This window comes from Solenopsis invicta, chromosome 4, assembly GCF_016802725.1.
Source record: "Solenopsis invicta isolate M01_SB chromosome 4, UNIL_Sinv_3.0, whole genome shotgun sequence".
Lineage (NCBI taxonomy): Eukaryota > Metazoa > Arthropoda > Insecta > Hymenoptera > Formicidae > Solenopsis > Solenopsis invicta.
In genome coordinates this window covers 21,572,055-21,599,687 of record NC_052667.1, presented here as the reverse complement: position 1 = coordinate 21,599,687, position 27,633 = coordinate 21,572,055, and the positions used below count along the sequence as shown (strand labels likewise).

Genomic DNA, 27,633 nt, shown 5'->3' with positions numbered 1-27,633 from the left:
ACCGTATTCAAATGTAAGAGAATACGAACGTATAAATTATGGATAAATTTGGAGAAATTAACAGTGAGACTGTGAGAAACAAATTATAGCACAATATTATCGGCTGTGTGTAACCTAAGATAACTGCAATTAAATACATAGCGAACAATACGTAATCAAGGCTAACGTAACGGTATTCAAGTGTAAGAGAATACGAACGTATAAATTATGGCATTGCATAAGTGATACACGTGCGGTCAAGTTCGTGAGAGCAGAGGGTCTTTCCTAAGGATTCTCGGAGAGAACCGCAATTAAAATTAAATGCTATGCCACCGTCATTCCCTCCTTCTTCCCCCTTTCCTTTCATTACCGTTCTTACCCTCTTCAATCCAGTCCGTCAGTCCGTGACGGTGGCAAGGTTTCCTTAGAGCCTGGTTTGGGGTTACTGCTACGAAGGGTTCGGGGCAAGACGAGTTCTCAAAGGAGCATTAATTCACAAGCTAATCGTGGGATGTGAGATTAAACATTTTCTGCGATTAGCTCTCCTTTGTTGCGCGTGCCGGTAGCAGGTTGTAAGTATCGCTGTTAGAAGTACACGCATAATATAATTTGGACTTTTGTGCTATTTTTCTCAAGAAAATAACTCGAGGCGAGATAAAGAGGTAATTTCGCGTCGGCCGTCTTATCGTCATTCTCTTTAGCTATAGCCTCAACGAGTTTAACTCGATAAAAATTATGACGCCATAGATTATCGTATTTCCACTAGAAACTTCGCCGTCTTCTTTCTCGGTTTTTACTTGTCCTCTTTTTTTTTTTCATGAAGACTCTAAAATCGAATGAACACTGGCGCGCAACTAAAGTCAAGCCCCCAGGGACGCGGGAAAGTCTAAAAAGAGAAAGAGAGAGAGAGAGAGAAAGAAAATGCCAAGCTGGGCCACCGCCGTCATCCCTTGCTCGCTGCGGAGAAACGGAAATCTCGACGTTTAATTCACGTTTAATGTGTGCTGCCCGGGCGGGTCCTCTTTTTTTTTACGCTCTTCCCGCTTCTCACGCGGGGTGGTATAATTAACCCGACGCTGAAAACGGCCTGCAGGGACCGTGCGCGTTTTCGAAGAGACTTTCGCCCGCTGAAAATTCCTACTCGTTTGCACTTCTCCATCCATATACACTTTTCTCTCTATTTTTTAGTCTGGCTTTACCGTACCTCTCCCCCTCCCTCCTTTTCTTCCGCCCCTTCATCCTATTTTCTTTCTCTTCTCGCGCAATCTCTGTACGAACGTAAAATCAACTATACACAGTATTCGCGAGAACGCGGAGTGACCACCGCCTTCTCATCTGTTCTTCCCGGAATGCGGGATAGTCAGTCCCCCTCTGTTATTCAACGTTTCGATACAACGGACAGTGTATCCCTTCATTCGAAGAGAATCAATTAGCCAGCTCATTTTACTACTGCGACAATCGCACTGAATATTAATTGCGAAAGTAGCGTAACAACAGACGGTACTTTCATTATGCGGTATTTCGACGTCCGAGTTATAGTTCGGGATTATTCGTTGTGTTTGGCCGTGCCGTTCAAACAGACTTGCCGAACTCGATTAATCGCAAATTGAACCGCTAACACTGTTACCAACTAGTCTCTCCCGCGCGACTTCTTTTGTTCCACGAAACTTTCCGCTTGGATCAGCCGCAACGAGATAGGTACTCGAGAACGATCGTAAAAAGAAGTCTGTCGATTGGATAACGTTACCAGGGAAGAGAACATTGAAATGCTTTATCAGCGATGTAAAGAGCAGACATGTGAAGAGGGTTCTGATGTCATTTATTGTTAAGAATATAATTCTTATGGCTCTCGTAGTTATATGCTAATACAACTGATTTTTATTTATGCTTCATTATCATAAAGCATCTATTATGCGTAGTTTGCGATTGATCGATACATATTTATGATTGCAATCAGGAATGTGTATAGAAATCAATTTTTCGCTTGTAAAATGCGAATAATTTTACAATTCATTCAGAATATTTTGCTCGAGAGTTACTTTATGAATATGTTTATCTCCCACTCGTTTTTTTTTTTTTTTAACCGAAGAATAGGGAATACCGGAATATCACTCGAAATTATTCAAATAGCCACATATCTAACACATCAGAATGGATGCGCTTTTTACTGGCGGTGATATAAGCAAACTGCTTTTTCCGGCGTGATCCGGAAGGGCAATTTCAGAAGACCGACTAAGTTTTACCGATGAAGATAGTCTATGAAAGGCAGTCTTTATCTGGAACTTCCCACCCTCGAAGATATAAAATGGGGGTAGCGGGTGCGAGAACACGCGTTGCGTCGCGACAAACGCGACGGCGATGTCGCGCGACCAATAAATGATAACTTTTTTTTTTTTTATTAAAGCGAATTGTTATCAGAGGCGGGATGCTCGAGCAGCTGCGATAGAAGTTCCCGGATAACGACGCTCGACGCTCTGCCGTTTTTGTCGAAATAGAAAGAGGGCAACGTTGAACGATGCAACGCGAAGGACGAGTTGTCGTGGTAGTCGGGCACTGGAAACGGGGAATGACGAAGCCATCCCGGGCAGGGGGGAATGGGAACGGGAATAGCGAAGTTGAAAGGGGCGGAGTACGACGGTAAGATGCCGCGTTCTCCCTGGCCCCGTGCTTGTCTCTGTCTCTGTTTTGTGGAAGGAGCAGCGGCTATCAAATATTTGCAGCGCCTTTAGCCAACAATGCCTCGCTCGATAAACCTGAAAGTTTGTTTACGATTGCCGGCTATTCCTTTGTCGCCTTCTTCCCCGGAAACTAACGTGAATTCCTTCTGTCGCCCCCCGTTTTAACTTACAACTCTCGACGGCAACCTTTGTTGCCACCGTTGTCCTTTCCTCTTGTTCCGGACAGATTCGCAACGGTGAACTGTTTTGTTTTTGGTTATGTGGAAATGTTACGATTATCCAACAAGTTTCTTGGCCGAGACGCTCCGCCGTACAGGAAAATTAAATTACCGGTAAAAACAATTTGGTTAGCAAGTCATTTCGCGTGTGACGTGTACATACACAATTTTATTCTCTTTCTCTCTTTCTCTCTGTAGACAAGAATAATCATTCTTCGCTGATGAAGAATTCGCTTTATCTGCCTATGCCAGAGATTTGTGTTCTCTCACGTTCTCTCAGAGCGGGCAACAGTGACAACGGAAGCAGCACGGAACGCTCGATACGCTCGGCGTCAGGATATCGGCTTAGTCGATTACCTGGCTGGGCCGGAAACGCGCGCGCGAGCCCTACCTACCTACCTACCTACCGGCAAGGGCGCCGCGAACTTTATAATTGCGTTATTGTTTAGAAGTTTGGATTTTATCGAACTTGTCGAACTAGCGTCGTAGTTGATTACCGGCGCTGCGAGTAACCGCCTCCATTAGAGGCGTTTCCCACATCAGGGCGCTTTCTGTGTAAGCAGACTTTTCATCAAACTTAATTATCGTTGACTCGTCGGCAGACTGATCAGCGCCGCTTCGCTCAGGGAGAACGAGGCTAATAGGAATTAAACAAAATTAAATTAACCTTCGCGTTACATACGTATGCCGATAGCACCGGCGGCGGTCCGTGCCGCACATGAAACGACGATTATTAATGTTTCACTCAGTCGCGTATATATTACATTGTTAATCAAATAACACAACCAATGCAGAGGCGTATGGAAATTCACAAAGGAGACTACGTTCTATAATATTTAATAAACGTAACAATATGATGCGTTCCAAAGTTATTAGTTTCACTGTCACGCTGCATGCGTTGCTTTGATCGCATTATAACGGACAATATATTAGATAAAATTACGTCACAGAAACTTTATCACAGCGGTATCCGATATTTAATATGACACATTACGATGTATTTCCTAGCGTTTGTTGAAATTTCATGTTGGCTGCAATTGTATGTGAAATATTAAAGCGCCATTCGCGTAAAATCCTCATAGAGAAGTACTCTTTGCTATTTTATATTTCACATCAATTTCTGCATTGCGACTGTTATTAAAAATTAATTAATGACCGATGATTATATGTCAGTGGTATGCGAAATGTCGTTTGTCACGTGCGATTTCCAAAAATCATTCCTGTCATACCATTCCTGGCTTAATATAATTCGACATTCGGCCGGGCGCCATCAACGATTGACAAATTAAAACTTAAGTAGATATCGATTCGACAAATTGCGTTCAACTAATCGTTATCGTTTCAAAAAGCGCGATCGCCTGCGGACTCGTCTTTACTTTTATCGTCGATAAATGAAACTTTGTTAATTAGGAGCAAGTCGTTTGGTAATGCCAGTAACTAATTGGCACCTAGGGCATAAGGCGGACGTGAAGCAGTCTCGTTTGGGCTAAACTCTAGCAGATTGTTACCGAAGAGAACAAGCCTGCTATGTGTTGAAGAGTGAACATCGTAGACACGCTTGATCATGCACGGCTTCTTGAAACTTTGCGAGCTATCGGTACTAATTAAATGTTATCCGAGCTTTACAAACATTTTTTTTTTTTTAGCAAAAATGGAAAGCGATCGCGACAGTTATTATTCGCACCTTTTTTTTACTCCCGATGTATAAAATCTCTCTAGAAATAAGTCACGCGCATAATGACATTACACTTGGGTCACGTTCAGGTTGAATTTACTTTATTTATCACGCCACGCAGAGATTCGCAAAATTGCGTTTTCGTTAATACCGACCGCACGACGTAATAAAACAACGATAGACGCGTGCAGTGGCGAACGTGTTAACGTAGAAGTCGTAAAAAACAACGCGGTAGGGGGCAAGCTTACGGGACCAAAGGGGACGCTTTAACGGCACCATAAATTCCCGCGGTCATCTTCCGCCTCGCAGCTCCGGATAAGCGTTCCTGTAAAACACGAATGAGGTAAGCTCGCGCACTCTGTACAAATTAACCCGTTAACCCATTTGCTTTTTGCCTCGCCTCGACACGAGAGAATTGTCGGATCTTCTATTCAAGATCCCCCCCCCAAATCAGCAAGACTTTCGCGCGCGATCGCTCGCTCCCGTTTGCGCAATAAACTGCCGTCGTTATACAGCGTTATCGCGTCGTGCACAGTTAGACAGTATCTCGTGACGCAGTCCGAGGCGCAAATTCCATTAAACGTCGCGCAGGTTTTCCGAATTAATTGCCCGGAGTAGATACAGACGCTCGGGAACATACAGCGCTAACCGAGCGCTCCGCGCGCGCGCGACGCTAACGTTTCAATTATACACCGTCGTCCGCACACTTGGTCCGATCAATCGGGTTAAATCGGCCGATAATCCGCTGGCGGGGCGCGCACTGTATGGCTCCTCGGCGGGTCGGGAGAATTGAAATTAAGCCGATACGAGGTCCGCGTTATCAAGATTTAAACAAATCCACGGCTCAAGTGACTGATCGCTCGCAACAGGTGGGACATGTTCTCTCCAGGCAGGTGGAGCACCACCGTCAGGCTGAGCCAGAAGCTTTGGCTCGGGTTAGCGTGCCAAGAACCCGCCCACTTTCGGGCCGCAACCTCAAACTCCTCGTTGAGCAAGCCGATATTGTAATTGCCGGTGCTACCCAAGTGGCCTAAGATTGATGAGGTGGAAGGCAAGTTAGTCGGAGCGTGGCAAATGCGAGCTGACTGTGATCCCGAAACCAGAAAGCGTATTTCGCGTCTCCGTCTAAACCGTTTGTCATCCGGCCTGGCACTTGGGGGCCTCGTAATTTCCTTTCCGCCGCCGAGCTTTTTCCCGTCGAATACTTTTGTGCCGTTCGGAAAAACCGCTGACAAATCACTATTAGCTGTTGCGAGGATGCCCAACGAGAGTCGCGCCGCGGGTTCTGGAAACGGCTTCGCGGCGGGCGGAGAGACGGAGGTAAAGCGGTAAGGGCGATACCGCTTTTAACGTTACGGTTTTAGATACGGCTTATCTCTATATAGACAAGCTTACCCGCGTCAATTTGGTGTCCCACTTTACATTTCTCTATCTTTCTGGAACGCGACTAGTGCATTTGAATCGTCGTCGTCTCGACACACACGCAGTATCGATGCTATCAACCCATGGTGACACGATTTTCCGTCTCGTGGTAATATCCGTCTACCTCTTAAGCGAATCGCGCTCGTTCGCGGACACGGAAAATTCACACAGCGCTCTCTTTATCTTCCCCCCCCCCTTCTCTCTCTTTCTCCGCTCTCTTGTATAATACTCAAAGTTCACCGTTCTCTTTACCGCAACCTTAAAGGGTCTCTCGGACCGAGAGGCGCGAGGAATGCCGTCCCGAAGTGCATTATTAAGAGCTATCAGGAAATTTCTCGCCCGACAACGGAAAGAGGAGGCAAAGACGCGACGCGAAACTTCGTCGGTCCCGCAATTCCACGGAATCGTCGCCGATCTAACAAACAACTCTTTCCTCCGCTTTCGCTTCGCTCGTCTTCGCTACCACCGTGACCCGCCACCCCAATCGCCTCTTTCTCCTTTCTTCCTCTCTCTCTCTCTTTCTCTCTCTTTCGTCACTTCCGCGGCTGTTTCTCTCGCTCGTTATCTTCCACGCTCGATTGGACGGAGCGTTTATTGTTTCAAGCGAGAGAGCGCCCCACGAGCGAAATGTTTTCCCGGTCGTCTCGCGCGTCGTCTAGCCGCTTAAGGACAAACAACCCTCAGAGTCCCGCGGTCCGAAGTTAGGTATACGACTAGCGGGGCAGGAAGTGATTTGGAGAGTCGCCAGGGAGCATCTAGGCCGCACTGAATCATTCCGACTGCCCCCGCTCTCGTCTGTCCCCGCGCATACGCGGCCTTCCCCGGGGAACGTCGCAAAACTGCGATAAAGAAGTTGCAAATCACCGGCGAGAAAATCACCGGCGAGATGGTCGCGCCCGACGCTTCCGTCGTTTCTCCAGTCCGGCCAAACTTTTGCGATGATTTCTTTCGTCAGGATCGTCGTCCCAGCGAGTAGCTCTACCTACCTTTCTCTCCGATGCATCGGATTTACTGCCTTCCGTAAATATCAGGTGATAACGCGCGCGTGTCTAACTAGATAAAGAAAAAAGGATTCCATTCATAATTCGTGAGTTTACAACCTCTACGTAATAATTTTCAAGCCCGGTTAGTCTGTAACGTTTTCTTTTTTTATGGCATCGTATTTTGTTCTTTTTTCCTTACGACGCGACGCCCGCTTGTGAAAACTTATATGTGTCTGTGTGCGCGTGGGGTACCTGCACTCACGCTTGGAAAATAGTCTCTACCTTCAATAACATGAGACACGTTCCCCGGAGATGTAACGTGAACTAGACATAGAAACATAAGATTGCCCGTTCGCTTTATCCAGCAATAAAACAATATCACGTTTAAAAGAGCAAATAAATTTATAGCCAATCTCGTCAACGTCCGAGCGCGGATCCTCCCCTGGATCCTGGGAGGATCGCGCGAATACCGGAGGTCTTGCGCGATGTCCGTGGGATCAAGGGGTTGGGAACGACGAATTGGAACTCGACTCCGACGAACACGTAGCATAAAGTCGTAAAACTCGACTTACGACAAGTCGTAACACCGAGAACAACGCTCCTTCATCTATTTTTTTTTCTCTTATAATTGGTGCCATCCGAGCAGCGGGAATGAAAGTTGGGGCTTGTTGTAATAAGGGAAGGAAAGGGTCTGAGAGTTTGCCCCGCAGGCTTTCTATCTCTCCTCGTCTTTTAATGACATAAATTTTATTGAAAATATTCGAGAACTCGCTTGATTAACCAATAAAAAAAGGGTGCAGCGTCAACCCTCGAAACGACCGGCGATAAATAGCGCCGTGCTCCATGAGAGAAAATTTGTAGGCCGATCTTAATGACACATTAAACGCGCACCGTGGCTTAATTTCAACGTTGGCACGACGCGGCCAGATGACGGCTCGGTATTTCGGTTTAATCGCCAGAGACGGATGTCAAAGCCCGATGTCAGATCCTCGACGATAAATCGACGATAAAGCATAAATTTTTTAGGCTTTCTTAAAATTTAATGCGCAAAGTTAATATTGAAGAATATAATTTTTTTTTTATTATTTTATTATTAATAACTTTTAAGGAGAACGTCACTTGTTTGAAAGTGCAGAACGTTTGACATTTCGTTGTACGTTATGTGCTACACGTTATGCGGTTTTATGCAAAAATGGAACGTGATTTACATGACAGAAACAGTGAAATATTTATCTCTTTTCTTCGTTTCCGATGTGGTATTAAGTATCGCGGTGTAGAGAATTATTGGCATCCACGTATTGGCCTCACGGCTAAATTGGAATCACGGTCGAGGTCTCGACGGTATTATAACAATCTGTCAGCCGGCCTGGATGCGCTCCAGGACAATAAGTCAGAGCATCGATCGTAGTGGGACGTACCATGACGATAAATATTACGAGATGATTATTATTGGCCGCGGTATCACTTGCCGTATATCGGAACGGCTCGGCGCGACGTTCTGAAATTCTCCGCAGCGCACGATATCGGCGCAATCGATCGTCGGCATCGTGCACTTCAATTGCAGGACGCGATTGTAACAATCGCGGAAATTGTGTCGCAAATTCCCTTTGTCGCGTTCGCGAGACCGCCATGGGCAAATGTGGCTAAATGCGTTTTCACGAGACTCTGTGACGTTGCCGGTTTACGGGATTACAACTTGCGCGGCGCCACGATTTGGTTAATTCATCGATGGTTGACGGCGGTCCCGAGAGATCATCTCATCATTAACGGAGCGGGTTGTGTCTCTGGTGAGCGGGCAACGTGGCAACTCGTGAATTGTAAACGCGCGGCGACAAATTTATTCACGGCACCAGCAGATTTTAATTTTGAGAGCGATAAGCGCGGCGGTTTTGGCGAACGGTGTAAGTAACCATCCATTACAATGTCAGGCAATCGTTGCGTTTCTCTTTCGCGCGGCTGAAATAAAAAAAATTCTCAGTTTTTCTTTCACTCACGTACTTATACCCTCTCGATTTCTCCTTTCGCGCACCTGTCTTCCCTACATTCGCCTTTTTCCCTCGGCAGATCTCGGTTATTGGTAGCGTGCGGATATCTCGGCGCATGTTGCACCGCCGTCCGTCTCGTCACGGAAAGAAGAAGGGAGGGAGGGGTTGATATACAGCATAAAACCGCGAGAAAAATACTATCTTCATTGTCTAAATGGCTGCCGATAAAGCAGCCCGAGTTTAGTGCGCGCGAGATTGTATTTATCATCCGGCAATGCCAGCGAGCAACGCGCGCGTTACATGCTTTGCCACCCAGTTATCTAAGATGCGTTTGTCTATCCGCGGAGAAAAATGGATCGCGTCGTTGCGAGCTGCTGAAATCGGTGGGCGGGAAGGAGAAAAAAAAGAATGAGTATCGCGCGTCCGTGTACGTTCGGCTGGCTCGTGAATCCTCCGTCGACTGTATGTACGACCGATACGGTCGTGGAACGTGGCGCAATGTCGGTCTCGTAAAATCGTCGAGGAGGTATATAATCGTTATTTCAAATCGCGCCCGCTTTTATTGGACGTTTATTGGACCAGGCTTTCGAGGAGTTACGTAAGAGGAGAGTGGCCGGAGAGATCTGGTTTGAAATTCGAAAATCGTTGAATACGTTTCCCGTGGCTGGAGGGCGAAATTGGTCTTCGGCTAAATTGTACCTTTCCGCGGGTCTCCTTAGTGACGGCGCCAAAAGTGCCAAAGAGAATACGCGCGAGCTTAATGCAATATTAAACAGTTAAGCGTGTACGAGGAAAGAGGAGAGGCGGAAAAAGGGGGAGAATGGAGAGATGAGCGTATATATTAAGTACACGAGTCCATTTTCCCTCCTTCGCGACGGAAAGAGCGCGGTCTCACGTGCTGTGTGCGAAATGCCGAGCACGAGAACTTCCCTGGAAAGATCGGACCGATCGTCGGCGAGCGCGGCCCTGCGCGACGTTGAACCTTTCATTCCACGTACGAGTAATAGATCTGCAAGCCCTGTTAAATCATGATTTGCCGGGAGTAATTCGATTCGTGCCCGAGATTTGGTGGTACGTGGCGACGAGATTCACTTTCGCGATTCGGGCCCGCGTGCGATTCGATTTATGTTCCCGCGTCTATATTCCGCACACGGCCGCGGCGGCTAATGACGGGGTGACAACATTTACGTAATCAGGCCGCACCGTTATAACACTGGCCGCACCAACGTTGCTCGCTACGCAACTCGTCCACTAATATTGACTTTCAATTAATACACCTCGCCATAGGCCGACGAAACTTAAAACCGTTACCGTGTCGCGTTCATTCACGAAAGGTCAATCGTATGTATTTTTCACGTACGTCAAGCAAAATAATGTTCATGAAACTGATCATTACGCGCTGTTTTCGAATCCGGTCAGGTGCGCTCGAGAATGTACATTTCGCCAGAGAATAATTCGCAGAATGTGACGAGCGAGCTAGAATAATGCAGGCTGATCTCGAAAAATGTGATTCGTACGATATTAATATCTTGTCCCGCATTTCTATCCCGCGCTAGAAGCGACACACCTGCGCGTAACACGCGAATGCACCTAGAAGATCGTGTGACGCGCGTTGATCTGCCGCTCGCGAGCATAATATGGTCTCTTCATCATTCTTTTAACGTATTCCACGCTCGTCGCGACGTACAGGCCGCGAGGGGGTGACACGGTTGTCGTCGAGCCTTTGGGGAAACTCCGAGGTCACGAACCGAGAGCAATGCTATCGTGACGCCCGCACGGTGTTTCTACCAGGACTTCTCTTCTCTCACCTAACACACGCGAGGCTCAGCACGTATATCTCCGTCGTCTCTCGGTCGTCTTTCCTCGTCCTTACACTTATCCCGCTTTCTCCTCATCTTCCGACCGTCTGCGCGACCTTCTCTATCCATCATAGCATCTCCTTTTCCCTTTGCTCCTTCCCCCCTCCCCCTTCCTCCCTTCTCTTACCCTCTCTTTCTGGCAGAGAGCTCAGACCAAAGAGACGGAGTCACGTCTCCAGACCGGAGTTGCTCTAATTAAATTACTTAAGCGTACGTGTATCTAGGGATGGTTTTGGGTCGGATGCTTCTACGTACAACTGCATGCCGCGAGAGAACGACGTCTTGGTGCTCGAAGCGTTTTGCTTGGCCTTCAGAAGTCGACCCCGTCGTCTACTGTCGATGTCTGTGTCGCTTTTTTCATACCTTCCTTGCTCTCACCACCAAGATCGAACATCATACTCCGTCAGGGGTCGGTCGCATCTTTGCGCGTACGCGCCGAGAATGATATTGCCCAGTCCTCCGAGTTTCATGCGGAAACAAGCTGATCTCTCCGTTGCTCTCGTAATCTTATTAAATGTCACGAAATAGAGTGGAAGGCTAACACAAGGAATTATTAAATTGCACGTGCATGTAATTAGCATGGGAAATTGCATCCACAAATGTCTTTTATGAGAATTTCATTCACTTTACAAAAGATTTTACGCCATGTTTTACAAGATGTTGCAATATCGCGTTTAAAATTATTATGTTTTGTCACACGCAAAGAATTTAAGATAACTTTTTCAAGAAAGCATTCTATATGGGGAATTCTCTATTGTAACTAGCTTTTTCCTTCTATTTCTGACAGAGCATTGTCATCGCCGACAGCTGGAAAGTTACTAAAGTACTATTCTTGTACGCGTTTTCTCCACCTTTTTTTCCCCAGACATCATCAAAGGGTCTGTCACTCTCCATTATCAGACCAGCGAGCGAAAAGTAAAAGCATGAGACACTAAAGCCATATTATGTGGAGGATATTGTTCACTCGATAGCAAGAGGTCAAAGGGAAAAGAAGAGAGGAGAGGAATTTCTTTTTTTTCGAAATAGTTCAACGTCGAATGAGAATAAATTTTGAATAAAAGTATAGTTTTCAAGAAATCGATACTTATAAAATGGGCATTTATTTTGGAAGACAGTATTTAATGCTTTCTCAGCTAATAAAGAAAGAAAAGAAAAATAAATGGAATAATTTTAATTAAGTAAAGTTGTTTTTTAATAATTGTTTTAGAAACAAATGTTTTATTCATTAAATTTTAATAGAGCTTCAGATATATTTGTATTTGTAAATACAAAATTGTTATCGTCTCATTCATGAGCCTAACGTAAGAATAGCCAATATTCGAGAGGAAATACAAAAAAAAAAACATTTTGCCGTTTGTCACACGCTTTTACTCCCTTTCCGCATAAACACATGCATCTACTATCGGTTGAGTCGCATATTGAGAACGTGCAATGTTACTTTGCTTCAATTTTCCCGAAGTATCCCAGGCATAGCGGGAGAAACACTTAGCATTTGTTATCCGAGGTAATGGCCTCTCGGACGAGACAATCGCTAAAGGGTGGCTCGGGACATCGACGGCTTCGCGAAAAGAGGCCAACTTCGTCCCGCGTCGACGTACTGCCATTCTGTAAGCGCGCGTCGTCCATAAATTTTCGCCGCCGTTCTCACGGCGCGCATACATCAACCGATATAGCACCGCAAATAAAGCGGCGTTGAAGGGTGTTTCTCCACAATTCCGCGTGTACAAAAACAAATTTTACCACTTAACTGTGTTAACATTGGTCTCGCATTTATATGTATATCTCTCTCTCCGTTATTAGTTATCTTTCCGAGGTTATCGAGGTATGAATAGAGATGCGACATTTAATAAGAGAGATACTGAGTTTTATCAAGCATTCAATAATAAGATTCTTACAACTAAATTTTAAAATAAATTAGATTTTAGTAATAAATTAGTAGTAATATGCGATACCACAGATTGTTGGCAATATTTGTTTACGATCGTTTGATAAATATGTTACGTTTGATAAATATATTATATTGCCGTTTATGAAAAATTATTGAGTAAAATTTTTGTCAGAATAATATTCACTGAGAGAAAATGAAATTCGAATTTTAACAGACTCCATTTTTTCTCATTACCTACATTTGTGTTACTATTTTTCTGTAATATTAATTTCTGTATTATTTAACAAATGGTTATGCTATATTTTTTTAGTTCATGTAACTTATTTATTGTTCTCATTACAACTTCAAACATAGCTGAGGTGCTATTTGTCCTTAAATTTCTAGTTGCTGGTAAGATTTTTTTTTCTTTGAGTGTGCGAAGAAATACTTTTATAGATTCGTGGTTGTAGCAATCAGTTTGAGAATTTTTGCTTTAGTGGAAACATAGACAGAAAAATTTTGAGTGGTTAATAAGGTGAAGAAGATAATTCGAAACGGAACGCATTTGCCATTAATTTTACGCAAGCTCCATTCTGTTAACTCGGCGCGACCAAGCAGAAACCTTATTAACACCGTGAATCGTTTCCACATAATCAAAAGTTGGGCAACGGTAAACGCGATTACTGCGACCGAGGGGTTTAGAGCGCTAAAGTTGGAAAACGTTGTTGCGCGAGAGGCTGATAGGGTAATGAACTTTCACGAAAAAATTTTTATCAATTATGACGTTGGTGTTTGTTGCAAGCTCGTACAAAATTCCAATCCTTGGCGGGTCGCGATGCCTATCGACGATGCGGTGTATTATTGAGTTTGCCAGATCGGGGAGGAGAAGGCGGAAAAAAAGGGATAATTCTCGTCAGAAGTAGCCATTAACTTCGTGACTGAGAAATTGGCCCGGAGCAACGTCGTAATGTCTCGCGACCGAGAGCGGACGAAGAGCCGGTGTTGGCTGCCTCCGCCGCGAACGTGCAGCCAATTACCGGTGCCCGGGCATGAAATAACTGCATTATCTCTGTGGAAGCGGCTGCTACCGCCCCTTCACGGCCACCCTCTCCTGCCAACCTACATCGACCTACGCCCTGTCTGCCGCCTTGCCCGTCTACCGCCTGCAGCCTGCCTATGCCAACTCGGTTCGCCCTCTTTCGTTCGCGAACCGCCGAAAATTATGTTGCCTGAAATTTCGATAAAACGGGATTCGGTTCGAGCCGGCATTAGATTGAATTTGTCGAGTTATAGTACTCGAGGACGGAAAGAAACTTTTCGGGCTGGGGAACGGGCTTGCCCAGGATTCGAAATGACCCACGTTTACCGTGCAGTCTGGTGACTCCCTCATCCTTTTAGTCTGTTCTCTCTCCGTCTCCCTTTCTCGCTCACACTTTTTAACACGGCCATCCTCTCTTTTCCCTTCCATCTCGCCTTCACCCACACATTTTCCTGTCCGATTCGTTGCCACCGCACTGAATCGGGTCGCCCAAACCCCAACGGGATTTCGAGCTATACTGTATATACGATCTCTCCCCTTTGCTTCTGTCGCGATCTTGGGCAACGAAGTTCGCGAAAAGCAAAGGGAAAAGAACGAAATGTGAGGCCAAGCAATACCTAGATGCTTACGAATACGTGAGCATCAAAGTTTCTGACGCCCAAAGGTAACGGCGATGTCCGATGTCGTGTCAGATCTGCCCGAATCGGGGAAGATATTTCCCAAGACGGGGGTGCGCGATTGCCCTTTACGATTGATTTATTTCGACACCTGGACTCGCTTCGAAACCAATCAAACATGATATGCGATTGAGTCGACAGGAGCAGTCGCGAGGGAATTATTCGGTGACTACAAATCTTCCTCAAAGAGGTACAGGGTGTGTGTGTGTGTGTGTGTGTGTGTGTACGTGCTATTACAGGATGCAGGCATATAGTTATCGCAAAGTTACAGGATAAAAGCATACAAATGTCTATGCTCTATGGTTAGCTACGTGCCGTAGTTATTTTGAGACGAGGTTTACCGTGCGTATGTAGCCACGTCGTCACAGCAAAATTTGAGACAGCTACGACGAAGCGAGCATGTTCGCGAGATTGCGTCGTGCGATTGCTGTCATGTAAGTTTCTCGTAACGTTATCTTCCAAATCGGATGTCCGGGAACGGTGATGAGACGCGATACCGATGGCATTTAATGTCATCATCGCACGGCGGTGCCATCGACATCGACGAACGACGGACGTGCTGCGCGACGTGACGGAGGGAAGAGCGAAACGCATTCCGCGCTCGTAAGCGATGTCAAATAACTTTCGAAGGGAGCGAAGGAACGAACGGACGGTTAGGAACGGAGGAAAGTAAATAAAAGGCCATTCCGATTGGGCGATCAATTACATCGGGCTTGCATTATTCATGGGGGGGTTGGGTGCAGGCCGCAGAAAGCTCCAGCTCTTCTCTTTTCCTCCCTTGGTAGAGCAACGGAATCAGACCGACCGAAAGAGAGCGAGGAGGAAAACCTGATGGGAAGCAGGGGGTTGAGACGGAAGTGAAGTGAGAGAGAGAGAGAGAGAGAGAGAGAGAGAGAGAGAGAGAGAGCGTGTATTTGCATCGACAATCACAGCCACGGCTATCACTCTGGGGTTTCTACTTCGAGCAGTTACAGGTTTATTCCGAATAATTTGAAAAATTAACCGACGACAGACGATCAAACCGTGGATCCGAATCAATGGCGTAGTCTCATCTGCAAAATCGCGCGCCTCGAATACTCGATAACATCTCAAGTGGAACTTGATGTTTCTAGAGTTTCCACTAAACTTCTCGCGACGTTTCGATATTCGTATTCAAAAGTGCCTCAGAACTCGCAGATTTACGCTAAATAGACTCGTGTCTTGTTATTTACTTCAGATGTAAAGTGTAGCAAATTAATGAACAAACATGATAATTTTTTTCTTTTCTTTTTTTTTAAATTACTTGTGACTCTGTAAATTGAACTTGTCACGGAGTGGTTACGAATCGCGCTTACAAATCTTGACGTCGCGTCGCCTAGAACGGGTATTCGTCCCTGGCCTAAATCTCTCGTGGGTTCATCTGGATTACTCCATGGAAACTGGCATCCAAGCTATTAAATATGGCTCGGGTGAAGCCGCGCGGTTGATTATATATATTTACAAAATATATAAGCAGTTGCGAAACTTCGTTTGGCGTTATTAAGCGGCAGGCTCGGCCGAGATTACGTTTAGTGGCGATTTGGCAGCGGGTAATATCCCGTTATAAAAATACAGACGGTTTAATCCCCTGTGCCGTGTCCGGTATATAATACATAGTTACGACGTCTTCGATATTATTCATCCCAGTTATTGAGCTCACCGCTGTATTCTCGCCTCTCTCCGTCCCTCTGCGTCTCTCTCTCTCTCTTTTTCTTCCCTTCTCTCCCGGAGCGGGAGCTCGCGCGGATATTGTTCGTTGTCGATATTGGAATTCCGCGTTCTATCCCGGCTGGTTCGCTTTATATAACGTTCAAATAAGGAAATTATAGTTCGCCCCGTCACTTCAAAGGAAGGAAGCAAGTGTTTCCTTAAGAATTTCAGACGTTGTACGTGAAGCCTCGATATCGGTAGGAAGCAATTAATAAAAAGATACCGCAATTTACGATGATCGAGATGAGATCGAGGTGTGACCGATGAGCGATATAAAATTTCGAAACATTTCGGAACGCTCGACGAATCGCGCTTTCACTCTTCCGTCATATGCAGCATTAATTGCGGTGCAAATATGTTTTATATCTCCTTTGATGAATATAACGAAATAACGTGCATACGATTGTGCACAAGACTCCTCCCGGAAATCTTTATGGTTGGGCGCATCCCTCGACTTGCCTGGGCGAATCGCCATTTCGTCGCGGACTTTCAGTATATCATCTGGTAATCAAAGTGGTCCCGACCTCTCTTTCCTCTGGAGCAGGGACTATATAAAGTATATCAAAGCAGCGGTTTGGTCACGATTTCAACCATTTCTCCGTATCTGCCGCTGTCTCGCTCTGACCCTCATTTCCCTCTTTCTCCCGATGGCTCTTTCTCCAGCAGCACGCTCTTCCCCATTTCTCCTCTCCCCCGTTTTCCATCTCTCCCTCTCTCTTTCTCTCCGTCCTCCCTCTTTCCCCACGTTATTACGTTTCTCCACGTCTTTGAAGGCGCCGTCGAGCAGAAATTATGAGTCCCTGTACACTACGGGTTCGCTCGACTACTTTCTGCTCGAATTAAGCACGGGCAAAGGACCGACCGGACGGACGGTCGAATGCAAATGTAAAAGCAAGCTCGAAGGCTGCCGAGCGACGCTCGGTTAACCCCGTCGTCAGTTGGGGAGATCACCGGAGTTATCGTTCCTTGTCTTCGGACAAGGACCTCGCTGTGCCACCGACGCGATGCAGCGTTTTCTGAGATTTCTCTTTCAACCACGAACGTGCTTTAAATTGAACACGATTTGTCGCGATTTCATCACTTTTATTTAAACTCTACTCTAATTAATAAGGAAATTTCATGTTAATGACAAATAAGCACCGCGGGCAGGCGACCCTTGCGCCGCCGTTCCTTTTGCGTTTCTTTCCTCTCATCGAGCGCACAAATTTCCTTAATTTTATTTGATGGACGTATGGACTCGTCCGCGTCGTTATAGCGCGGGTATCCGCAGGTCTCGAGAACGACTCGATTCGGGGCGGCGCGCCTCGCCGCAGCGGCGTCGTCGATGCGACGAGGCGTGGCGGGGTTAGTTTAGTTGGAAACATGCCTGGGCGAGCATAGCAAACACGCGCAACTGACACCGGAGGGACGGTCTCTCACGGAGGCGGAGGCGTATACCTACGTGCATATAGATAGAGATGTACATATGTACACAACATATATATACAATATACATATACACACACACACACGTGTATATATACATACGCGCGGGTGTATACTCGATCTCACACACGTACGTGATCGCGCGGGACGAGCGGGGGTGGTCAATGCAGGGAAAGGAGTAGGGTCGGCCGGATATCTCCGAGGCCGTGGAGACCGAAGTGGACAAACAGACGTGCCGACGTCCGCGGGGACACCGAAAACACGGCGGCATCGCCGACGCAGGCGGCGCCGTGAAACGAGAAATCCGCGTACACCCTCGGGCCAGGTTTTCGATTGTCCGGCCTGCGGGTCTTCGTCGAGAGGCAGGCACCGGGATATCGCGATGGAAATTGATCTGTCGGGACGGAAAGTACCGGAGGCGGCGCACGGTCTCGTCATGGAAATACGTCGCGCTACCCGGCATTAGAGTCGCGATGGTATACTCGCGTTGGTGTGGACGTTCGATTTGTATAAGTGCGCACGCTCGCCCGTACAAAGGGAGTGATTTTAATCGTATCACGAGAGAATACTGCGCAAAAACATTCTGCGAAAAAATCACGGTGTACCGGCGGGGCTATCGCGCTTTCGCGGTAACAACGTCCGAATTTGAATGTACAAAGTTGAAAATTATACAGGATATTCGCCAAGTCCCCATCGTCCATCCCGTCTGACGTTTGAATATGCACAAACAAAAATCATCCTCCTTCCGCTTCTTTTACACACATTTCAAAAGTAGGATCATTTTATAATTGATATTTGATAATTATTATTGTGTACATTACAGCTTAAATTTTTGTTTTTCATGACAAGTTACAAAAAAATACAAGATATTACATCTTTCATCGTGATATAATATACTGCAAAGTGTATTTGATTTTGGTTGGATTATTCTTGGACCCGATTAGTAGATTTTTTTTTTACATAGACGTTTTTCTAAAGTGCTGCATCTGAGCAACGGCGATAAAATCTGGAGAACAAGAATAACGTTTGTTCAAGTCAGAATTGAAGCAAAGTGGTATCTCTAAGCGATGACGAAAAACAAAACGATCGTTTAAATTTGTTTGTATTCTTATAAAAAGAGATTATCGAATAATCGTTACAATCGCAAATCTCTCATCAGATAAAGTTCTATTCCAGTTCTTTGAGTTTTCGAAGTAGCTTCTACTCTGTCTTGATAAAACTCTTTGATCGTGCGCGCCCGAAGTAGACTTTGGGTCTTTTACCGTCCTTAGTTCGCCGCATCGGTGCTTTAAATCATGCATCGACTATCACGTCGGATTTTCGTTTACATTCGAACACTAAAACTCCTTTAACCTCCGTCGCTCGATCCGATCTGTAAATTATTTACCAGCGGGTTGGACGAAGGTCCGATTCGAGAGAGGGAGAGAGTGAGAGAGATCGTAAACCGTAAATCGCTTGCTTAATCTGTCCCAAACATACTTAAAACGCGCATAAAACCGACGATGAGCGACGGTCCATCTGCGTCGTCATCGGAGTCGAATCGCCGCGCCGGGCTAGGTTTATAATCGATCGTACGTTTCTGCCGCGTTACTACTGGCGCATCGCATTATTCTTACCATTATTACCGTGCTTCTCGTTGTTCGTATCACGTTCACGGGAATCGCACCGGTGCGCGTCATTCACGTCTCGCGGAACGAAGCGATAAACGGCGCGACCGAGCGCGTTTATGTCGCTCCTTCCTAGCGATTTCATGCGTTACGTGCCGCCACGACGCCGATGCTAGGTGGATCCTTACTTTTATGTCGCGCAGTACGGCTCACGTTTCACGGCGATCGGACGTATCAGCGCATCTCGAGGGAATGCGCGTTCGTACTTTCCCTCAAAGTTTCCGGAGGATGGTGTACCTCCCCCCTTTTGGAACAGCGAGGCCCTCGGGCAAGGGTTTTACGTTGTAAATTGTCATTTACGCGGAACCCTGTCGGCCGCAGCGTGTGCAAGTTCTTGATTGCGTGTGCATCCATTTCGACCCCGTAGCGGCCCGTAAAACGTTTACGGGAAGGTCGCGAGATGTATCCGCTAATTCGTCGACGCAGAGATACGCAATATGCCAAGGTGGTTTATCCGTTAAAATGGCCGGCTCGAATTACAACATCGATCGCGAGCGCGATATCTCTCTCTCTCTGTCTCTCTTCCTCTCTCATCTATTTAATTGTCCACTTAATGGCGAGGAATATCGGCGCTTTGTGTGGAACTTTGGCGAGTAGTCCATCCAATCGCGCGATAGCGTTGAATCGGAACGGCACGATGGACGAGGAAGAATGCTCGTCGGTTTCGTGTAACCGATGGATCAATAGAGGTGTATAGGTTTTGTAGACTGAATGGATGCATAAGCGTGTGTACATTTGCGATTACACGGGAACTAATTAATACACGTAGACGCTTGTATCCGGTGCATTTATCGTACATTAATAACTACACGCGATATACATGCGTAATGGTTCTTCTCAATCAATAGCATTATTACCTGAATTGCGAGCATTCAGGCTGGCCCTAATTATGACTATGCAGTCCCGATATTATATTCTGTACAGCAATTATGCGCTCGTAACGGCGAATTGTATGAATCGGGCGCCGGATCGCGGAAGCGTATAAGCGTCTATCGCACGAACGAACGCGTATATAGAATTTTTTCGATAACACCGCGCGCGAGGGGGCATCGCGTTTCGCCTTGGCCTCTCTGCGCGCCCATAATAAATAATTTATCGCCACGTCGGAGCGTCGAATCCGCGCTTGCCCGCGCGGAGATTCCATTCATCGTATTTCGTGTTCTGAATTCGGACGCACTTTGTACATTTTCTCATCTCCTCGGCAGGAAAAAGGCCGGCGGCATTGCGCGGAATGCCGGAACCGAAACGCCCACCGAGTTCTCTCTCTCCGCCCGTGTAACGAGGAGTACGAGGAGGGCGTATCCTCTCTCGGAAAATATGTTCGCCGTGGGCTACTAGTTTTAATTAAATCCGCGCTTTCTACCGCCCGGGTATGCCGGGCATATAACCAAGACGATTAACCGGCGTTTGCAGCGTCTCGACGTCCGCGTGACGCGTCGCCCACCGTCGCCGCCGCCGCCGCCGCCGCTGCCACCGTCGCGCTTTAAACCGTCGCCGTCTCACCGGCACCTAAATGTCTACCTAAATCTTCGTCGCGGCTTTCCTAATTATTCCGCCGGGCGAAACCTTTTAGGCTGATGTAAACGGAATGTCTCGCCCAATGCGACTTTCAGGCGCGCTGGGTTGTTTCCCCAAAATACAGCATGGTTATGCAAGAGGAAGTCGGACACCAATTCCTAGGATTTCTAGGATTTCTAGGATTTCTAGCTTGGTAATACATTAGAGATCAGTCTCTTAATTTATTTCTATATTTTTACCATATTTCCAAACATTGCATTGCAAACATCTCTTTTCTGCAAAATAAGCTACGAATGACGTCACGATATCTTTCCATTTTATTTTAAATTTTTTATTTGTATATTCAGCGATTTTAGATGCACAATTACACGCACGTCGTTATTCTGCCGTACGCGGTACATCGTACAATACATCCGCGTCTTTTATCCTCAACATCCTGCTAAGAGAAGCACGTGTATCGTACCGCAGCAACAGCGGCAGCAGCAGTTTCCTTATTTAGCGTGAAAACCCGTAGTCATCCGAGCTCACGGTTGAGCGGTTACCGTTCGGTTCCACGGTATCTCACGGCGCAGCTTTGCTCTGTGTCGTCTTTCGCTGGAAACACATCCGCTTTGCCGTGGTTTAAGACAGGCTGGAGGTCTCTCAGGGCGGAGGTCGCCCGAATAGAGTTATCCAAGGATGCACGGGGGTGCAACAAGCAGTTACCTGTTGTGTACTACATATATCCGCCGCGTGTTGAACGAGCAAATTTCTAGGTACGGTCCAGCCGAGAGACGCGGTCCGGTAAGCTTGTGTAATGTTTGCCGGATGAGCGGCTTACATCGGCATTTGCTTCTACGTGTAGCCCTCTCTCCTTTGCGACAAATCTGTTTCTCGCTGCTTCCGCATGGTTTTCGACGCTACTCTCGCTTCTCCCGTGTTCAGTCTTGACAGGCGTTTCGTTTAGTTTCCTCTTACGGAACCATCTCCTCATCTCCTCATAAACTTTTTACCGTGAATCGCTAGAATAGAGGAATAGCTCACACGCCAGCCGATGCAGCCGTCAATCTTCATTCGATCTCGCGCAAATTCGCTCACGAATATACTCGTGCCCGAATCTACTTGAACCTGCTTTGAGATCATCCGCAGTGCATACGACAAGATTAATACCCGTGATAAGTAGGCGAAAGCTCTCCGATTTCGATCTCGTGGTTGGGATGGTTAACAACTTCTCTCGAACTTTGGTACGCATAGTCTACTCTACTAGAAATTTACTGGACCTTGGGACGTTATATTCGAAAACCAATGGAAACTCAAATGATACATTTTAAATGGAATGGCAAAGGTTACTCAATTACGATAATTATCGCAATATTCCAGAACTTAGAAGGTCAATCCTTGGATCAATCCGTTGGGACAACTGATCGCTAAACGGTTTGAAAATGAACGCAATATTCCAGTACCTCGGCGCGGCGGCTTGTTACGAGACACGTGGGCGACCTCTGTGAAATTTTAACGTCGCACGGGGCCTCGGCGTCGCGTCACACCGGCGGCGGCGGCGACGACGACGTCGGTATGTTCTACACAAACGGAGGCGACGGAATAACAACCGGCGACGCGGAAAGGGAATAGGGTACAGTCGGTGGCACGTTCGCCTTAAAAATTACGGGCGATATTTCAGACGCGGTAATACGCGGAGTTTAACTACACCCACCAAATAACAAGAGCAAGACGAATGAAGTACTTTGCCTTACATAATTCATCCCGAAGTTTCCGCCCGCCCTCCCGGCAGAGCGTATTCGCTGTGCACCGCCAGACTGTCTAATCATACGCGTTGAATGTTAAATGTCCACATCCCCCGCGTCGTTTCAGCCGTCGAGACTATAACGTCGAACATCTCGGGCGTCCCGTGCTATACACTAAGCTCGCGATCGATGTACTCGCGAATTCATTACCATTAGGCAGTAATTAGGCAAGCGACTTTAATCACCTTCATTACGCAATAGGGCGTATTATCCTAACAAAGTTTGTCCCGAAAAAGAGAGATATGTATATATATGTACATATTAGTCGAGGACGGTGAGCGCGATCGAAGCGGCCGAATCCGTGAAAATAATTCGAGTAGGTGCTCTTCTTCCTCAGCGCCACGGGCTACGAGGGAGTAAGTAATGGCTTCTGTCGTGGCTGTTTAAGCGGCGGCGCTTCGTGGCCAAGATTGGAGGTGGCTCACCCTCCACCGGATACAAACTATTGCATCGCATCGTCCGCCTCGGGATGTCCGATCGAGTTATCGTCTCCGCATCTCCCTCCCACTCGCGATCCTCTTCGCTCCACCTCCGTTTTGCGAACGGTACCCCCGGGCTACAAACTACCCCTCGCAGTCAGTCGTTCTCATTCTCGAGCCGACCTACGCTTCCACTCGCTACGCTCTCCTTATCTGGCCTTCTCCGCGCCAACCAACCCCTCGATGTTAGCGGAGGGTCCCATCCGGTATCAGAATAATTCGCATTTATTTGTCGTACGCCCCGCGACGCCGTCGTTCCGAGTCGCCGTAATGAAATGTCGTCGAATGCAATAAGATACAGGCGGGATTCTTATTCCGCTGGAATAAGACTTTTATTATGTTGCCTCGTGGACCTCGCTAAAATCACGATTGTATCCACTCCTCTTTGAGGAGAGAGCACCGCAGTATTCTACTCGCGCGCGCATCCACTCTCACTCGGAGAAAAGCGGGGAACAGGATAAGTTTTCGTTGATGTACGGAAAATTGCGTTCCGGATTATGCATAAATCGCCATTTCCTCCGTCCGTATTACGTGTCACTTTTGTAAATCACGGGATTTATGTTTCACGAGAGCGAAGAGACCCCCGTTCGACTTTGACAAACGATTACGCCATTATGCCTGACAACTCCACTGCCGTAAACAGAATGAAAAATATCGCGAGTTATACGCGGCGTTCGCTAACTTTTAAACTTTTCCCGTATCTTTGAAATAGTTCGTCCGTATAACGCGATTTATATATATGTATATATAAAATTATGATGTTTGAGTTTCAAGCTTAATAAGCTATTATTACAGTAGCCAGTTTATTAGCTTATTAAGCTTGAAACTCAAGCATCATGATTTCTATTTTTCCGTCGTATCCTTAAAATCACGAATTACAAGATTTGCAATATAAGCGCGTTTCTTTCGAGATTCTGTGAAAAAAATGGATTTTCTGACAATTGAGCTAGCATCGGCACTATTTTTATATTGCGCTTACCCATCGTTTTCAGGTACCATAAATATGAAGTAGCTTCGTGACATATGACTCACCTGAAAAGAAAGAAAAAAACGTTATTGACTAGAAAAGTGAACCAATACTATATATTGTATTTGATACTATTGGCGGGATAAATATATGCAATACAAAATATCTATTTTTAAATTAATATGTTTTGATATAAATATAATATATATTAAGACTTCTAAATTATATAGAACTCTAAGAAACATTTCTCAGCTATAACATCCAATTAATGGAGATCCACAAAATTTAAATCTAATTTTAGTATTAACAAAAAAATAAAAAATGTGAAAAAGAGAGGGTTAAAAAATGGGATATAACAGGAATAGAGATCAAATGTTACAAATGAACAATACAATAAATGCAAACTTGTTTATTTATGTAAACCGATCAGAATAAAATTAAACGCAATTAATATTTTAACTGTACAATACGGTACACAAAAATAAAATAACAATATTTACACATGGGCAATAAAAACATAAAACTAAATCTTAAATTATTACATAAAATAAACATTATCATCAAAATATTATTCACAAGGATAAAAAACATTTTTGTGCTGGAGTAATCTAAAATGATAGTTTATATAAAATGAAATTATTACACAATGATAAATAACTTTAAAATATGAAAAATTTATGAAAATTAATTATAGTTTTTATAAAAAATAAAAAAATATAAGTATATTTTTGTATATAAAATTATGTTGTTACTTTTTACGCTTTTTATGTATTTTTTTGTATTTTTGACACGCTTAGACGTGTAATTTAATAATATTGATACACGTCTAAACGTTTAAGAAGTACAAAAATTACATGCATAAATTTAGTTTAATGCATAAAAAATGCAAATATGTAAAAAGTGACTACGCATTTGGATTTGCAGTATACTTGTATAAAAAAAGCAATTGTTGCCCTGTTCATTAGAGCGTGTTTTGTAATAACTTTAAGCGATTACCTATACAGTGCTTTCTTTAAAAAAATAAGCCTCTCTTCCTATTAGTAGTCTATTCCCTATTATCTCCTTTTACCGTTGCATTTTGAGGCTGCGCGTATTCGTACACTTTAATAATACAGCAGCAGTGAAAGTCACTATGAATTAATGACTGGTGAACGTATTGCTTCGCAAAATGCTACTGACAGCATCGATCTGCAGATTAAATTTTCATTTACCGTAACGCCTGTGCCTTTACACGAGTAACGGCGTAAATTCGGTGCCGTTCGGCTGGCACGCTCGGGTTCATTAAAGCAATCCAGCTCGCGTTTAATCCTCGCGAACCCGCCGAAATCATGTTCGATAAACATTACCGCAACACAGCGGTTTTCTTTGGCGGCGGAGTTAAGATAGCCGGGAAAGTGTAGATGGGTGAAATGCGCGTGCGAGCGTCGTGACGAGAATTTTGCTTGACAAACAACCCACGATCCACGAAGATTGCTCGCCGCGATCGGCCAATGATTAAAGCGCGCGTCACTCGCGAGGAACGGAAATTCAAAGCCGAAAATATGTCACGCCAGCACGAACGTGCTCGAGAAGATTGACGCTAATCCCGCATGTTTTGTGAAAAGCTCATCTTCCACGTTGGGCTTAACGAAAGGGGTGCGTGTATATATCACAAAACATTACAAAAGTATGTATATGCGAAGTGTCCACTTAGCATTAATTTAACCGAGCAATTTGGGAGATTAATTAGAATCGAAAATCCTAATATAAAAACGATCGTGTTAGTCTCGAGTTATAAAACAATTTAAATTAGCTGACGGTATTGTATAATTTAAAACGACGATTGTGCTCATATAAGTATCGATTTATCACCTGTTATTAAGTTTTGCAATTGAAATAATATCTATTTCTATTACTCACTATTGATTTTGTTTTTTTATTTCTTATGTAGAGTGATTTCTTATATACGGGATGTATGTATATTATAGCAACCAGTGACATTTAGACAATTATTAATGATAAATTTTAACATATTACATGCAAATTGTTTTATTCTTTTTAATTAAAATTTTAAAATTTGATTAAATTATTTAAAAAGAATTGTTGAATCCAATTTTAAATCTGGATTTGTAGAATAAAGTTTATCTTTGTTTCGTGATTAAAAAAATAAAAATAAATTATATTATTTATTATTATTACATCTTTTTCCAAAAAATTTTACATTCTGATACAAGCAAAATTGTGGATTTTAATAAACCAAAAAAAAGAAAAACAAAAAGTCGCTACTCTTAACAATTTTTTATTGTATTTCACTTTTGTGTTGTATTAAAATCATACAGTTTTATAACAATGGTGTTGTTTAATATTTCTTTTGCCAAAATGATGTAAATTTTATTCCCCAAACGAATACTAATTTTATATTTTGTAATGGCCCATTTATCAACATCAACTTGAATAGCTGGAAACCAAAATATTCGGCATTTACGTTATAGTAACATTAAATATTTCGTAACGGTATTAATTTGATCGACACACGGTGTTCAGCGTTTGTTTTCTTTGCGCCCGGCGTAGCGTTGCGTATACACGAGCTGTCGCACTCCTGACCATTCAGTGTGTCGAAACTTGAGCGGGTAGTTAGTACCGTGAGACGCTCTGTGTATCGTCGCATTAGCTCTCGAAACAATACGATAGATACTGAAACGCGATTATGCCTCATGGATAATTAGCAACTACAAGTTCACGCGATCGAGTAACATACCGCGTAAGCTTATTGAGACAACTGTTCAAGTATAGGTATATCTCGCGCGATCTATATGTCGGAAGTACGAATCGAGACAAGGGCATAAGAATTGCAAGTTATTACCGTTTTGAAATACTCGTAGATACAGTGAGAATAGATCGAACGTGTCTGACGTCAGATAGTAAGGATCAAGTTGAAAATAACAGAGAGCAGTTACCGTATTTCTTTTTCTGCAATTGTTTCACGCAATTGTTTCTTCTCTTTTACTGTTAACCATTATCTTCCATCTTTTTACGTGATCATTGATTTCGCATTTTACGTTCGATCTACCTTTTCTATGATAATACTTACAGGCGACAGTTTTGTTTCATATGTTGTGCTTGAACTCGAATACATTCTCGCATCACGCTTCAAATTTTGTTAACAATTTATACATTACGCAATTTATTGTTCTATTATTTTTGGATTAGAAATGCAGAAAAATACACAAATTGACTTATGAATAATCCAAGCAACAGAAATTCACGACACATTAATTGTTTTGCAACTCCTAAGTCGAGATGCTAGGAACGTAAAATATATACTTATTTAGTATTTATCTTACAATTAAAATTTTGGTGAAAACTTAGTACCATTTGTTTTTCTGTGCGCGGCATACTGTTGCGTAGCGGTATGTACACAAAGTCGTACTATCACTCACGGGTTGAGATTTAAACGGGCTAGATGCTCCCTTTATCTCTGCTTCCTTCATCTTATTAATTTTCGACGTACGATTATTTCTTACAAAAGCAATTACCGTATGATTAATTGACTCTCTTAAACCTAAACATATCAAAGTCGTTTCAAATTAATAGCGCGGAATAATAAGCAAATCAGATTGAGAGTAATTTAGTAAAAAAAAAAATTGTTGCTAATGTCGCACAATGTGTCACGTGATTGTTATATGTAGGGTTGTTATTGCAAT

At 44.5% G+C, this 27,633-nt stretch overlaps 1 protein-coding gene across 23 annotated transcripts in view; it reads right to left on the bottom strand.

The window, feature by feature from the left end:
- Positions 1-27,633, bottom strand: part of LOC105201456 (CUGBP Elav-like family member 4) — a 574,742-nt gene that overhangs the window by 157,454 nt on the left and 389,655 nt on the right. The window lies entirely within an intron of this gene.